This window comes from Myotis brandtii, unplaced genomic scaffold (assembly GCF_000412655.1).
Source record: "Myotis brandtii unplaced genomic scaffold, ASM41265v1 scaffold18, whole genome shotgun sequence".
In the NCBI taxonomy this organism is placed as follows: Eukaryota; Metazoa; Chordata; class Mammalia; order Chiroptera; family Vespertilionidae; genus Myotis; species Myotis brandtii.
This window is the reverse complement of record NW_005356674.1, coordinates 13,529,791-13,547,405: the sequence shown is the minus strand read 5'-3', so window position 1 is coordinate 13,547,405 and position 17,615 is coordinate 13,529,791. Positions and strand designations below refer to the sequence as shown.

Below are 17,615 nucleotides of genomic sequence, written 5' to 3'. Positions count from 1 at the left end.
GACTGCAGCTTAGGTCTGCTCCCCGCTGGCAAGTGGACATCCCCCGAGGGCTGCCGGGCTGCCAGAGGGATGTCTGATTGCCAGCTTAGGCCCAATCTCCCGGGGAGCAGGCCTAAGCCAGCAGGTGGTCATCCCCCGAGGGGTCCCAGACTGCGAGAAGGCACAGGCCAGGCTGAGGGACCTTCCCCCCGCCCCGAGTGCACAAATTTTTGTGCACCGGCCTCTAGTTTTAACATAATTGTGATGGAAAGAGATATATTGGGCAAATACGAATTAAAATAAAGTTAAAGTAATAATATTCATCTTAAGTTAAATAAAACATTAAGGTGACACAAGAAAAAACTACATCATCACCATTGATTATTTGGGTCAAAATTTAATGACCTAAATTTATCTTTATCTGGGTATTTGTGTTGACATACATCATATTTACCAAGTTAATGCTACTATTTCTTAAGGGAGTTCTTAAGGCATTTTTGAAGGGTCAATAACTCTTTCATGAAGGATAGTATTTAACATATTACTTCATCAATGGCCTAAGTGGTGATAATGTGACCTAAATAAGTAGTTTTTTTTCATTAATACTTAGAGAATAGTTGGCAATACTCACTGACAGCATCTCATTCTTGGGAAGTAGTTTGGCTATCGTGAGACTCCAGGCCCAAATCAAGTATACTTTTGAAGCAATTTCTAATCACAGTGAAAGTTGCCTAAGCCGCATATATTATTTCTAAACTTGCTTCATGTAGCAGTAACTTAATTGCCTATGCTTTTTAAAATACAATATCACAGGGTCCTTAAACATTATCATCGAACTTAGAAATGAGATGGTGTGAAGAGAGCCCTCCCCCGCTTCAAACATGTTTTCTACTAACCAAGTTATGTAGAAATCCTAATCCGTTTAACATTCTGTTCAAGTTTCAGATACTCCTTCCTCCCCTCTTAACTGGCCCTTGATACAGAAAACAGCCCATGTCCTTACTAATTAGGCCAAAGCAATCTCTTTGTCAATAGCAGGGATGAGTGTTCACTCTGTCCAGGAGGGAAGCCAAGTTGTGTAACCCAACAGCAGTGACAGGAGCGGGGTTACATGGTGTTGGTGGAAATTTGTTCTTGCGAATGCGCAGAAGCAGGTCGGCTATAGGTACTAGCTTCACTCATGCTGGGTGCCTTGCCCAGAAGGGGGTGGGGCTGGTAGCCTGAGAAACTGGGTATTTTTCCCAGGCTTCTGGGTCACTGCTGCAGCCTTTCATTGCCCTTTAAAAAGCACCTCGAGGAAACTGCTCACTGGCAGCCCAAGAGCCCACTGGTTCCAGGGGAAGAATCTGGGCAGCAAAGAAGAGTTTTCTCCCCTCTCTCCTTTGCAGGGCTCTTGGAAAGAGGGAGTTAGTGCATCCGTTTTAGACCCAAGGCCAAAAGGTAGCAGTTGAAAACATGTATTTTTTCCTTTTGGATTTGAGGCTGCAAGCAACCTAATTTGCTTGCTACTTATTACCATTAAACCATTTTAATCACATAGATATTTTCTTGGTATTGAAGAGTTTAGACCAGGGTACAATCTCAGCAATGCCTTGCTCCCCAAAGCTGTGCGAGTGATTGTTCTATTTCATTCGAAGGATTTCACATCTGAGAATTTTCTTAAGAAAACCATCTACTTCTCATACCATGAGTCGGTTCTGTTGGACTTGAGTTATTTACTCCAGAATGTTGGTTATCAATTGTGTGATGTTTTTGATTGATATTATTTAGGACAAATAAAATGCTCACCCATTTTAAAGGTACTGTTCAAATTTGTTTGTGAGCCCATATTTATGTTGAACCCTTTACCCATTTCAAATGATTTTTTCCTTTTATTTTTGAATTATCAAATGAATAACATCCTTATTATTCCGAAAAAAAAAATCAACCAGACAGGAAATATTGAAAAGAAAAGGATGCCATTCCAGTGCCACTTACTATTTGTGGACTAGCTTGAAAAACAAAACCATTTTCTGCCACATGTGGCCACACGTCTGGAATTTTAGAGTGTCCGACTAGAAAGAAACATCGAGATCATTTATTGAAACCTTCTCAATTCCAAAGAGTAATATTTGGTTTAAAAGAGGGAGGTAACTTGTCTGAGGTTATCATTTCAATATGCTTGAGTCTTGGCCTTGGAACTCGGCTCCTTGCCTTCTAGGACCTTATCTAGGTTATCACACTGCTGACAAGTTTTTCATTATTAACCATTTATTTTTAATACCTTTTATTATTATTCTGATCACAGAAGGAATAAATGCTCATTGTAGAAACTCAAACATCAATTCTCCACCTACCCTTTGTCACTACCTTTGAAATGATGTATTTCCTTCCAGGCATTTTTCTGTGCCATCATTGTACAAAAATGGGATCAGACCTCACATAATTTTGTGTACTGACTTTGGCAATCTGTGCTGTAGATGTACTATAATACCTGGTAAGTTCCATTAATAGCCATTGGAGAAGGCACCACATTTTCAACACAAAGATGTTCTCTTGGACATAGCTGAATATAAATCCTTGTACTTGCTGAATGAAGACCCAGCTGTTTAGGAAATTTAGGAAACTCTTGGAAGGACAGTGAATCTTTAAAACCCAAAGTTATTTCATGTCATTAGATTAGATATCCTATAGTTAAAGAAAATCAAATCATTCTAGAAAACAAATCTATTTAGCTCTGACTTGGTCAAAGATAAACTGATCATTGTTATTTAGCCACATCTCTGTTTTATTAGACAACTGGAAGAAGTATTAGAATAATCTGCCTTATTATTTAGTATTCACAGTGTATTTTATAATGCGAATAACAGTAATAGTGATAATAGGAGCAGCTACTATTTATTGAGAATATACTGTGTGTCAGCTACATGACAATGTCTCTACAAACACACTTAATCTTCACAAAATCCCAATGAAGTAGGCACTAGTTTTATCCTCACTTTATAGAGAAAGAAACTATAGCTCAGAGAAGTAACTTGCCTGAGGTGACAAAGTGAGGTGTTGGCAGAATGCAGACTTGAACCCAGACTTCCTCACTCCAAACCCCAAGATGGATGGAGCCCATCTCTCCAAAGTGATTCTGATGAATTAATTTTACTTCTTGATCATTTAAATTCTTTTATTAACAGTGGTTCTTAACCTTTTGGGGATTTGAGAATCTGTACTGTTGCCTAGAAAATGGTATATTTGAAAAGATACGCACAATTTAAAACCAAATTTCAGTAGAGTCTCTAACCTGAGAACCCCTACACTTGGGTCTTTACAATTTTTCAACCTTCTGGAATCTTTTGCTAAAATACAAATAAGCTTATAAGAGGAACAAATAGAGTACTTATCAACTGAAATTGTGACATTTCGGGGGGAGGTAGACTCTGAGGAAATGGAAACAAAGATGGCAGGAAGCACTTGTTACATATTGTACCTGTTCCTCATTTTCTGGAACCAGGAAGTTTTAGATGGGACCACTAAAAATGTTAGGACTGACACTGAATCATAACTAAAGAATAATTTCCAAGATATGATCTCATAACCAAATAATGAACTTTCAAGATATCCAACAATTATTTAGTGAAATGTAAAATAAAACTTTTATGTTATTCCCACTTAGATTAGTGTGTAGGAACAAAAGATAGTTCTTTAAATATTTAAATATTCGTTAAAAAGAAAAAAATCTGGTGCAGAAAAATTCATTATCATTACAAAACTAACACAGTAGTTTGAATTTTTTCTACATCGCAACACCCATCATTACTGCATATAATTGAGAGTAAATTGTTTTTCAATGCAATTTTTCTGATTGTCCCTGAACTCTATAATGCCCCTGCTGATATTAGTTTTATAATTTAAACCATTGGATTCATTTTTTCAGTGTGATATAAAACAAGGAAAGAAATAACTTCTGCTCAATTTTAGATAGATAAATCACAAAGATAAGCCTTTATTTTAACTTTTCCATTTTGCTGTTCAAATGACAGAGTTCACCAGATAATACATTCTAAAATGCCATTAAGATAATGTGCTAAATGAAATCTCCTTAAAGTACATAGCATATTATTCTTTTTAGGGGAAGTGGGAGCAAAGTAATGGGGATAGCAAGTAAGATGTTAGGCACCATCTGATTTATGTGGTTTAAATGTTTCTTAGAATTGAATGGCTAAAAATTAACTCTTTTGTTATGTATTTTGGAAGTGAAAATTGTACCCCCCAAATACAAATAAATACATTCTCAATTAATACGTACATGGTAAGTATGTATATAGTATGTAAACTGGGTACATTGATTTGTTTTCCTTTTAGAATATTTATAACATATTTGAGGATTAATAGCCATACTATATGGACATTAGCCATCTGAGGCTCTACTGGTTTGGAGTTTGATCTTTGATCTTTCTTTTGGAACAATATGAGTTAATTCTCCCAGTAGTAAATTGGGTGTTCAAAAGTAACATTCATTCTTTCAAGCTACTGATACAACATTTACTGCACTGTGGGGGCAGGGGGAATGTTTGACTCAGTCAACTTTACCATTTATAAAAGATTTGATGGAGGAAATTGAAACTAATAGCTAAATTATTAGCAGTTGATCCATTAACTAGTTCCCTACTGAGTGGCCTAAAAGAGTTGAAAATGTTTAACACCCTGAGAGGCAATGAGATTGCAATGGGTGAGAAGAAAGCTCCTTTTTTTAAAAACACACACAAAGGCAATTGAATATAAACTACAGGCCATAATTTCCATCTTCTGTAAAAATTACAGAGACTTGAGCCTACTAGACATGTTTGAAGAGAGCTTGAAAACAGTCAATCAAATTCAGCTGCTTCATCTTTCAGGAATGAAAAATGATGCTGAAATAATTAATCTGGCAGCTATTATCAGCCCACAGTGACTGTCATTTAGCCTCAAATGTTTTCCTTTTCCTTCACCTTGCTGCATTTCTTTAGAACCTTACTATACTGATGTGGGTTCTGGGCCAATCCCATAGACAGCCCTTGAGAGCTTGTTGGAAATACAGTCTCAGACCCTCCCAGACGTGCTGAACCAGAATCTGCATTTAACAAGATGCCCAGGTGATTCATCAATGTCTGAAAAGCCCTGCTTTAAAAACTGATGCATTGACTGAATAATTGCCACCGTTATAACCCTGAAGAGTTCATGTAGCTTCCAAATGTGCCCATCTTTTCTCTAAACGCATACTAGTATATCCTCACTGGGAAATTGACCTGCTATTTTAGAGAAGTATAGGACTAGAAAGTATTTTCAGGTTCTTTTTCCTTCCTTCCCTCTCTTGCTTTCTTCCAAATAGAGTACAGTTCAATAAAGCCTAACTATTGACACAGGTGGGATTTGACAATTGGTGACACCAAAAACTCCAAAAACCACAAGTTGCACTTGTTTCATCATCTTTCTCTCAAAACTATTTCTGGAATGACAAATCGGGTATTAGATGAATTCTCAATTCACCGCCTTTGCCCCTTTACTCCCTACCTGGAATGGATATTAATTAACACCAAATGAGTAAAAACTCTGAAAGAGTATTATTAATCAACCTAGATAGAGTACAAACAGGTTACTGAATGAGAGAAAGGCAATTAAACACCATTATCACTATCCTGGACCAAACTCTATTTCCTAGTCCCATAAAATGGAGAGGAACCTGGTTTCAAGGTTGTTTCTATCTGGTGACAACCAAAGCAGATTGAGTGAACGCATTCCTATAAGCTTCATAAACACTTTCAACTTATTTTTAAATGCCTCGCTCTGAGAATCTAAAAAGACCGTATGCTTTCTTTTTTACTGACTTCTGTGAGAAGATAATCGTTTGCAGAGAAATTCAGTGAAGCAGCTGATAAAATGCTTTAGAAATACTTTTCAGAGAGTAGAGCAATACTAGAGATATCAAAACGCTAGCCTCATGTTCTCCATCCTACTTACAGCAGCCTGGGGCCCGGCAGCACATCCATATCTCCTCCTCATCCAGACAAATGGACTATTTCATTGAATTTTATAATACAGTTCTCTTCTCTACCTGTTAATAAAATTTGGAAGGAAGCCAGGATTCTCTTAGGCAGTTTAGACTTTCTGAAAGAAGAAAATAAGAAAGGGGAGTAGCAAAGGAATGTAGAAGTAAAAATGAACTTTGGGGTCAAAATTCTCATTGGAACAGATTGAACCATCTGATTATTTTTTTGAGTATTGTACCACTACCAATGCTTAAAATGAACTATGATTAATAAAGTTATGCTGCACCCTCAACTCTCAGCAACACTATGAAACAAAATCAGCTTTTAGTTCACATTTCTCACTGATGCCACAGAACACATGGGATAATTGAAGCACCCAAATTGGGTGAGATCTCTCAGGGTCTCAAGAGCAAGTTGGGAAGAGGAGGAAGGAAAGATAGAGAAAGAAAGGGTTTGCTGGGAAGGTTGAAGAGAGAATTCAGAATCAAGAACATTCTATTTGCAATGCCTTCCGTGCTGCTTAAGACCTGAATAACGGAGGCAACCAGTCCAAGTGTCCAGCACTGATGAAGACCAAACTAAACTTCCCAAAGCTAAACTTAGAAACCCAAATCTGAACTTCCTAATCTCTGCTGTCTTTAAGAAAATAAATCTTTATTCCAACAATGGCTAGCACGTGGCCAAGTACTCAGTCAAGGCTTATTCCAGAAGAAGCAATCACTGTGCGGACTTCATCCTTGTTGTCTTCATACTTTGAGTGGAAATTCCTTACCTACATGTGAGACTTAGTTGCATAGACCTTTGGCCTGAGGCCATCTTAGAAAATGCCATTCACTACTCTATATTGCATATGGTGCTGTTGAAAAATTAAAAATAAAGCTTTGGTTTGGAAAAACTCTGATTCTCATTGCTTTTATGATCTTGGGGGGACATTTTATTCTCTTTGGGTCTTAGTTTCCTTACTCTAAAATCATGATCTTATACATTTTGTCCCGCTCTACAATTCTGTAAGTCTGGCCCTATGATTTCAAGCTTGCCTTTAAATAATGACAGAGAGAGGAGACCAGGAATTATAAGAACAGAGGGAGATCATAAATGTGCTTGAAAGCAATTATAAAAACCCTTTGGTTAAGCCATACCTGCTCTTGTAAATGCCAAGCTTCTAATTTTAAATTATAGTGAAAACTAGATTTTGTTATTTCTTTACAGCAGCTTTATTGGGATTCAGTTCACGTACAACTTACTCATTTAAAGTGTGTATAATTCAGTGGGTTTTTAAAATTATATCCACAAAGTTGTGCAACCATCATCACTGTCGAATTTTATATTATTTGTATCATCCCAAGAAGAAACCGGTCCTTGTAAGCAATCACTCATCCTCCTCCCCTGCCCTATCCCAGCCCTAGGCAACCACTAATCTATCTGTCTCTATGAATCGGCCTGTCTGGACATTTCATATATGTGAAATCATACAACACATGGTCTTTTGTGACTGGCCTTTTTTTCACTTAACTACATTTACAAGTTTTAGTCATCTATCAGTATTTTATTTCTTTTTATTGCTGAATAATATTCCATTATATTGGTATGCCATATTTTATTTTCCATCCATCAGTTGATGGACATTTGGGTTGACCCACCTTTTGCTATTATGCATAGTGCTGCTATGAACATTTGTGTGCAAGTTTTTAGGTGACATATGCCTTCATTTTTCTTTAGTATATACCTAGGAGTAAAATAGCTGGGTCATATGGTAACTTTATTTTTACCAGACTGTTTCTGAGGAATTGCCAGATGGTCTTAGCTGGGTCATATGGTAACTTTATTTTTACCAGACTGTCTCTGAGGAATTGCCAGATGGTCTTCCAAAGTGCTACACCATTTTAAATTTCTATCAATAGTGCATAAGGGTTCCAATTTTTCCACATCCTCACCAACAATTAATATTTTATATTTTTTATTATTACTATTCTAGTGGATAGAAAGTGGAATCTTGTTATTTTGATTTGCATATTCCTTGTGGCCTATTTTGGAGAAATGTTCTGTCATATACTTTGCTGATTTTAAAATTGTGTTGTATTTTTGTTACTGAATTTTTTATATATGCTAGATATCAGTTCCTTATCAGATATATGTGATTTGCAAAATTTTTCTTTCATTTTTTTATTCCATTTTTGAATGCATTTCTTTTTTTAAAATTAAAGTATTGAAATTCTAAAGAACAGGTACCTTGATCTCAAGCCACATAACTGCCTATTATACAGAGACATAGAGAATCTGTCTTTATTCCTAAAACATCTGTGACATAGTAGGGCCATAGAAAATCATGTACAATAGATCATTCAGCTATTTTCTGATGAGAGATTTGGCACCAATTAAAAAAAATCAATCTTTAAATTATGATGAGAAATAGTAAAAAGATATGTGACTGAAATTGTCCATAGTTTATTATTAACAGATATTTATGGAACACTACTATACATTGGGATTAAAAAAGAACAGTTGAGAGTTTCATTCTCATCTTATTGGGACTGATAGTCATAACAACAAAAGAACTTTTTAAAAATCTGGATATTCTGTAAGGTTTTAAAAAATCATTCTTTAGAACCCTGGCTGGTGTGGCTCAGTTGGTTGGGCATTGTCCTGTGCACCTAAGAAGTTGCCAGTTTGATTCCCATCAAGGCACATACCTGTGTTGCAGGTTCAGTTCCCAGTGAAAGATGTGCAGGAGGCAACCAGTTGATGTTTCCCTCTCTCCCCCTCCCTTCCTCTCTCTCTAAAAATCAATTTTAAAAATCTTTCAAAAAAGCATTCTTTAGAGATTTTCTTTTATTGTTTCTTTCTATGTATTTTCCAAATATTGAATATTTGCTTTAATAATTTGTATTCACATGTTGGAAATAACGTAGAATATATATATATGTATATATATATATATTCATTCTTTTTAAGGATCTCTCTTCCTAAAATCAATGATGTTGATTATTTAAGTGCCTTCTTTAGTTAATTTGCAGAAGTTTTTAAAAGAGCTATTCCAGGATTAATTCACTCACTGAAAAAATAATTGCTCTGTCTATATTTCAAGGTCTGGTCTAGGAGATGGAGCAAGGCAGTGGATGAAACAGACCTTGATTGTGTGTCAAGGAGCTTACAGGCAATAAACAAGTACAAATACAAATAAATGTAGAGTTATAATTTTCTTAAATTGCTATGAAAGGAAAGAAGAGGGTGCTAAGAGAGACTACTAGGGAGACCTATTTTAGACTGAGGGCTCAGGGAAGTACCCTGAGACATATGGAGGATTAGATGGAGCAAGCCAGAGAGGGATAGGAGCATGCTGGCAAAGGGAACAGCATGTGCAAAGGCCATGAGGCAGGAAAGAGTTTGCTAAGTCCAAGAAAGGGCAAGAAGGCCAGTGGGCTACAAAGGTAATACATGAGGTAGAGAAGGGTAGGAGACAAAGAAGAGAGCAGGAGCCAGTTCATATAGGAGGTTGTAGGCCACATTAAGGAGTTTGAATTTTATTTAAAAAGTAGTTGAATGGTTTTGAGGAAATGACATGATCTGATAATAACTTTTTAAAAAATTATGTTGACTGCTTCATGAAAATTAATGTGTAGAAGTAAGGTAGAAATAGAACCAAAATGAGCATTTAGGAGGCTTTTACGGTTGCCTGAGTGAGCAATGATGGTAGGTTAGACTAGGATGGGGCAATGGAAAACCAATAAGGTGAACTATGGTTGAGAGTATGTGTTCTACAGACCGTCAAACTTCAGAGGGAAGGCAGGGAAGGGGGGTGGCGGTAAGAGATCAACCAAAGGACTTGAATGCCTGCATATAAGCATAACCAATGGACACAGACACTAGGGGTTGTGGGCATGTGCTGGGGGATGTGGGGGCTGGGAGAGGATAATGAGGTAAAAGGGGACATATGTAATACTTTAAACAATAAAGAATTTTTTTAAAAAAAGTGTTTGAAAACACTTGGAAATCACTGCTGAAGAGAAGGAAACAGTGTAGAACAACAACAAAAGAGTATGTATTCTAGGCTAGAATACTAATTCCCTCTCTCACTAGTTATATGATCATGGGAAAATTAGTTCTCCATGCCACCTTTTAGGTATAAAGAGATAATAAGAATCATCTCATCATAGAATTATGAAAATGGAATGAGTTAGTAATGCCCTATATGCATCATAAGAGTACCTGGCACATAGTGAATGCTTTAATAAGTGTTGATATTGATTTTACTATTTCAATGGACAGCTGTTGATATTGGTTTGGATGGGGAACAGGAGTGAGGTGCCAAAGACAACTGCCAGGTTTCTGGCTCGAGTAGCAGGTGATCAGTGACGCCAGGTGCTGAGATGGAGGAAACTGGAGAGAAGCAGAATTTGAGGAGAAGATTAAGAACTTTGTTTAGGGTCATGTCAGTCTGAGATGTGCATGAGATATCCAAGTGAGATGTCAGGCGGTGGAATCCGGTGCTCAGAGTAGTGAGTGTCCTTGGCCAGAAACTGAGCTTGCATTCAAGATGAAACTAAAATGTACTTGATAAATTTGCGAAACAGTCAGCACTTGCAATAATGTGACTGGCCAATGGGATATCAAAACAACTGGGTGACTGACCTTTAAAGAGGTGGCAAATATGGCAAAAAGAGTGTGGAATTGTTACCAGACCATCTTTTGCACTTTACTCCCCCATTAATATGGGGGTGTCCACAAACAGTTACAAGTGTACATTGACAGCTCATAGATTCAATGGGTTGGAGAGGAGGAATCATGGACAACTCCCAGTTTCTCTCTTGAGTGCCGGATAGTTTGTAGGGCCAGTTCCTAGGATGGAGGAGAGTGGGGGGAAAAACACATTTCTCAGAACTTCAACTTTCTCAGCTGGAGATGACTATACCTTCCTTATAGATGAGGACCAGAAAGGATGTATATAACAGTGTAGTACCTGGCACATGGTAGATGCTCAATTATGATTTTCTTGTGTGGTCTCCGCTCTTCTTCCCTTTTTACCCCAGCTGTATCTCCACCTCCCTGCTTCCATTTTTAGGTTAAGATGTAAGATGGGTACAGTGAGGTGACAGAGCAGGCCAGGACTAGGGTGAGGCAAGTGAGGCCCTTGCCCTAGGCACCAATAACTAAGTAATCAAGATAAATATTGTTTTAGTGCAATATTTTGAAATATCGAAATCAATGCAAAAATACCTATGATGAATGGAATATCATATTTTTACTGAAGAAAGGATGCGCCCACCAGTGTGGCTCAGTGGTTGAGCGTCAACCTATGAACCAGGAGGTCACGGTTCGATTCCAGGTCAGGGCTCATGCCTGGGTTGCAGGCTCAATCCCTAGTGTGGGGTGTGCAAGAGGCAGCCAATCAATGATTCTCTCATTATTGATGTTTCTATCTTTCTCTCCCTCTCTTTTCCTCTCTGAAGTCAATAAAAATATATTTTTTTTAAACAGAAAGGATGTGTATTACTGAGTTCATCTTTTGCCTCAAGATCTAGCACTCAGTATGGCACGGTGACAAGGTAAAAACAGAAAACAAAAATGCTTCCACTCCTGGTTCCCCAACACTCTTCATTCCTTCCAAAGCTGGTAGCTGAGAGCCAGTCAGCAGACTTCTGTACTCCAATGATTTCTAGATGCTAAAGGACGTGTTCAAACAGCCTGCGATACAGGGTGCACTTAAGATTGGGGCTCGGGGCCTCTCCTAGCCCAGTCCCCGACCCTCTGCTATCAGCCACAATGTGGGAGTTGGGAGCAAGATGTTCAGGTTCGCCCCACCTCAGTGAGTGCAGACCCTGTGACCCTGGAACGGTTGAGCAAACACACAGTGAAATAACCCAGTGCTCTATTAAAGGCTGGGGTTTAAAGGTCAGCTTTGTGCTTATTGGCTGCAAGTCTGATTCACTCCCCAAATGACTCTCTGGGAGTTTTGTACTTGGGATATGGTCTGAGAGCATGAGCATTTCCATGCAGAGCGGGGAGCTGTTTGCTTTGCAAGGACCTGTCATTGCCAACAGGAAAACAGCAGGTCAGGAGTGGGTGGACGATGAAGGGAGGTCCCCGGACAAGGAACACTTCCTTCTGGTTTTGACTTAGACAGCTCCAGGGACATGTGGGACATGTGGCTTGTGGCTTTCTGCTCTTTCCCGTGAAAATCAGAAAATTTCCAACTGAAACCCTTTGGTAATTGAAACGTTGTCAGCAGGATAATGAGTAACTCACGAACAGACTTGTCAGAGCTCCTATCTATCATGTAGAAACCAATTGTGGAATTTTGAGCTTTTTGGGTCACTTTTCCTCTCACAAAAGCTGGGGATGGGGAGCCAAATTTTAAAACGACGTATCAAGTATTTTTATTTAAAGAAAGATATTCTCCTAATTGTTTACAACACTACTGCAAATGTAACATACCATCGTAATGTGCATTTATGAGTGGTTTGGGGTGAGATGATAAAGAGAGTCCCGTGAATTACTCCAAAGCTGCTGCTGAACACGGTTTACATGCCGATGGCACTTTAAGATTGCAACATTTTGTTTGGTGACCTTCATTCCACTTGACTGCATGCACCTTAATCTCTCTCTGTCTCTCTCTGTCTGTCTATCCAAAAAAAAAAGGCTGAGCCTGTTATAGATTGGTCAGTTATTGGTCTTGTTTTTAAACCCAGTTTTTCATTTACCTACTACTTTATAACGCCTGGTTTAGTTTGTACAAAAGGATGAAATACATTGTGTAGCTCAGAAACTTATTTTAGGGAAAATATAAGTGTCATAAATTGAAACCAAAAGACCTCATAGATAAATCAGACAGTACATTTTAAAGGATAAAAGTAAAGAATGCTTCAGAAAAATTGTAGAATATGTACACAAAGGCATATTTTGTAATAAAGAGACTTTGAAATGTGTAACTGAAAGTTCAGAAACAGAATAAATGTTGGGACAAATCAGCTTTTGTGAGGGCTGACAATGTGTAAATATGATATTTGCTATAGCTCTCACTGAACAGTTACTTGGCTCTCTGAAGGAATCTTTGAGTATTCAGTCTTTATTTCTCAAGAATTAATACCAAGTCTTTTCAGACTATGAGTAAATATTGCATGGTCCCTGAGCTAAGGCATACCCATGGAAGTTTTGTTTCTTAAAGAATTAATAAGATTTTCTATTGTATAAGTAAGAATATTAAATAATTAAGCTGTGATACTTCGTTCCAAGGGTTCTAGTTTCCTTCCATCTATCCTCCCTCCTCTCTTCCTCTCTTCTTCCTTTCTTTGCTCATTCATTCTTATGATGTCCATTTGAGTGCCTGGATTATCTTATTTCTACCTCTATAATTATTAGTTTTAAATCAAAGCAGTCCCATTAAGAATCTAAAAGCCAAATTAGGATCTTTTTTAAGCTCCTATTATTCATCCAAACTTAATCTTCTTTCCCCCATTATTACATAATTTCTAAAACTAGTGTTTATGCAGAAAGTCTCACCAATATATTGCTTCCTTTAAGATTTTTATTTAGCTAAAAGATAAGGCTAATATTCTTTAAACTGGCTACCCTATTTTGAAAAATCTTTACCTACCTCTCTACACCCAATACGAATTGTCACTGCATTTGTAGACAAGCATTATGCAGAAAACCATTTTCAGTTTTCAGAAGAGAAAATCAAAAATTCCACAGCAAATTAGAGCTGTTGAACTAAATGTTGGTCTGTTAATAAGCAGGGAGAACAATTTGACTATTTCCCTGCTGAGCTAGAGTAGAGTACTGCTCTCTTTTCTCTGGGAGTGTTTACCACCATGACTTTCTTGGTCCTGGGAATTTCCTGTCAAAAATCCCATTTCTGTCAGCCAGCCATCGCACGTTCCTGGGAATGGTTAGTGTGGCAGTGGTGTGGCACACTGAGTTTTGATGTAATAGGGGCCTGCCCCGATTTCAAAAATGGGTCATACAGACATGAACCCTTGAAAACAGTTGGAAGCAGGTTTAAAGTAAAGAAAATTCATTAGACCGTGTAGACTGTTCACCATGCTTCTAATGAAACACATCTCTAAGTAGCTTACATTCAAGAATTTGACATCATTGTTTGTATAGAACTTTTGGGTTCCCGGTGCTCTTTCCTCGCTTTTCATTGACTGACTTGCAACCACTGCTTTGTTACGCCTCTGATAGCCATGTGCCTTCCCATTATTCCCCTCTGCCAAGTTCAGAATTCTGCCTTTGCCTTCAAACTCAAGCCAATCCTGCTTTCACTTCCTTCTGTCTAACCTTTGTCTTTGACCTGGTTTTGGCTGGTTTGTTTGCCATTCTCTAAATTCACACCTCCCTGGTCTGTCTGTGTGTGGACTCTTCTGTCATTTTTAAAAAATTTTCATTGACACTATTACAGATGTCCCCCTTTCCCTCCCCAACTTTGCCCACCTCCAACCAGACCCCAACACCCACCCCCTTCCTCTGGCCTTCACTACTCTGTTGTCTGTATCCATGGGCTATGCATATATGTTCTTTGGCTAATTTCTTCACCTTCTTTTATCCAGTCTCTCACCCCTCACCCCTCTGACATTTGTCAGTCTGTTCCATGAATCCACACCTCTGGTTCTATTTTGTTCATCAGCTTGTTTTGTTCATTAGATTCTGAGATCATATGGTATTTGTCATTCTCTAACTGGCTTATTTCACTTAGCATAATAATCTCCAGTTCCATCCATGCTGTCAAAAGGGTAAGAGTTCCTTCTTTTTTCACAGCCACATAGTATTCCATTGTGTAAATGTACCACAGTTTTTTTATCCACTCATCTGTTGATGGGCACTTGGGCTGTTTCCAGATCTTGGCTACTGTAAATAACACTGCTGTGAACATAGAGGTGCATACATTCTTCCTGATTGGTGAATATCCTCTGTCATTTATTTTTAACTGATGGCACATTGTCCTTCACTGTCATCCACTAGTTTGCACTCTCCTTTCCTCCAAAGCCAGCTGCAGGTCTTTTCATCTCTGAAGGGAACTTCCTGTATTTAAATATTAAGATTTTTGTACCCAGAACAACTCTTGACCATTTTAATGTACATTTAGTCAAGGAACCTGAATTTGTCGTAAATTTTCAAAGACTAAGATTTTTTATTTTTTCATGCTTGTAATCTCATGACAGGTACTTAAATGGGGTGTGCCTCAGTTCAGAAAATGAACTTCCAAGTTGTGGCCCTGGCAAGATGGGAGGTAAACAAGTCTATTTTAATTAAAACCCCCATATAATAAGACTACTTCTCCCTCTGATGGAACAAACCAGGGAAAGGCTTGCTTATGTGTGTAGACTAGCTTTCTTAATTGATAGCATTTGTCTCTGTTTATATATAGTTAATCTAAGGTGTGATCAACATTGAAAATTTCATTATTTAATCTCTTTGGGCATTATTGCCTTTCTCAGAGTTAAGCTATAACATTTTTCCTATTGAAAGCTTTTTTTTTTGTTATCTTAACCATTTTTAAGTGTACAGTTCAGTTGTATCAGTACACTGTTGTGCAACTGTCACCGCCATCCATCGCGGGAACATTTCTTGCACAACTGAAACTCTATACCCATTAAACAATAACTCCCATTTCCCCCTGCAAACTCCTGAAAACCAACATTCTTCTTTCTGTCTTTATGATTTGACTACGCTAAGTATCTCATATAAATGGAATCATACAGTACTTGTCTTTTTTGTAACTGGCTTATTTCATTTAGTGTAATGTCCTCAAGGTTTATCCATGTTGTTGCATATGTCAGAATTTCCTTCCTTTTTAAGACTGAATAATATTTAACTAATGTACAATTTTTTAAAGAATTTTGCAACAACATTCTGACCCCTGACTTGTGTTTATATGTGATTATACTGATTATTTCATATATGCAAGTTTTTAAATACTTATTAGGTTAACCTCTATTTTTGTTGAAATTAGATTATGATGGTATTTACTTGACTTTCATTAAATCCTCAAGGTCCTAAGGCATTCCCAGTTAATAGCAGTTTTATATTTTATTATATATAGAAAATGATATATTTTATATTTTCTTATATCAAGAAAGAAAATATTTTAAGAATTGCTATTTTCATCACTAAAACATGGGTTACATTAGTCCCTTCTCAGAATTAGAAACACCTTAGGCATTCACAAAAACTAAACATAATTTTTAAATATATAAATAAAAGCTTTCATTATTCAAATACTTATACTACAAAATATTTGGAGACTGGACGTTATAAAAATCATTTATAATTGCATTTCCCTAATATAACTTAGGATTTTAGTGTCTTTCCCTCCAGTCTTTTTTGCTTCCACATATTTTTTACTACATGGTTCTAATCACGGTATATAATTAATGGCTTTCAATACTCTAAACAGAAAAGCTGCCCAATAGAAGTCAAGGTAGCTTCCCAAAGAATCTGATCACTTGTTCGATTGAACTCAAAAGCACCTTGGGAAGCACGTGAGAAAAGCTCAGTTATCGTGTGTTTTGACCTCAAGGTTCTGCTAGTCCATGTGATTAGGGACAACTGGCTGGACAGTGGGCATTCCCCAATGGCTTCACAGAGCTGGTAGGAGCCACGCTGTAACTGGTCATGCTTATGGAAGAAAGACAGAAATAGGGACCCACAGATTGAAAGATGGAGACCCTGTGGGCATCTTGGCAGAGGTGAGCTCCCTGGCTCTTACAGCTCTCTCTCTTCCTCGGAGTCTGAGGCTGCCTCAGGATCCTTCCATGAAAGCTCCTTTTCTGATTAGCTTTTGAAAATTGGGGTTCTGTTTCTTGTCACTGAGAGGTACCTGACTAAACCACCTTGCCCTTGACCTATTTCTGTCCTGTTAGGGTTGTCTGAATGATTTACTAGCTTGATACTCTTCAGGCTGATACTGCTACTCCTCCGTGAAACTTCACCTAACCAGCAGGCCAGGGGTATTTTCCCCTGTGGCTCTGTCACTGCGATCTAGTAGGTTCTTCATAAATGCTTACTGAATGAATTCGTTCTGAAGACAAATATTCTCTCTTTGAAACCTGCAGCAATCTTGCTGGGCAGCATGAAGCAACTACTTGTCTCTTTGTAGTTCAAAATCCTATGGTGCCTTTTAGTTGACCACTGACATATGAATCCTTCTTTCCACATCCCACCTCCTTCTCTTGACTCTCCTGAATCTTTTCCGTATAAGGACCCCTGTGATTATACTGGATCCACCCAGATAATGCAGGGCAAGCTCTCCATCTCAAGATCCTTACCTTAATCACATCATGAAGTCCCTTTTGCCATGTAACATTACAGAGTCACAGGTTCCAGGACTAGGATTTGGACATCTCTGGGGACCCTTTTATTCACCCTCCCGCACCCATATTATATTTCCCAGGGCCCTAGAGGGCACCCCGTAAATATTTGCTGAATATCATTGAGAGACTGAATGACTGGTTGTATGTAAGCTCCCTGAATTATGCTGGTGAAGGAGAAATGGACTGCTGATGGCATCATTGCAGTAGGGCTGTGCAGGAAAACTTCAAGACTGTACGTTTTTTGAGAACAGTCTTTCCAGTGTGGACAGTGTTATGCAATGATACTTTAGCAAAGGCAGAAGGCATTTCTGCAGAAACACACATCATT

At 38.0% G+C, this 17,615-nt stretch overlaps 1 protein-coding gene across 3 annotated transcripts in view; it reads left to right on the top strand.

Moving 5' to 3' along the window:
* THRB (thyroid hormone receptor, beta) overlaps window positions 1-17,615 on the top strand; it is a 279,375-nt gene that overhangs the window by 24,511 nt on the left and 237,249 nt on the right. Inside the window, exon 1 of one of the 3 annotated variants that reach the window (XM_005863652.2) lies at window positions 11,965-12,027. The exons of the other annotated variants lie outside the window; for them this stretch is intronic. The gene's annotated coding sequence lies outside the window, so the exon portion shown is untranslated. Of the gene's footprint in view, window positions 1-11,964; window positions 12,028-17,615 lie in introns of those variants that run through there. 3 annotated transcript variants of the gene reach the window in all.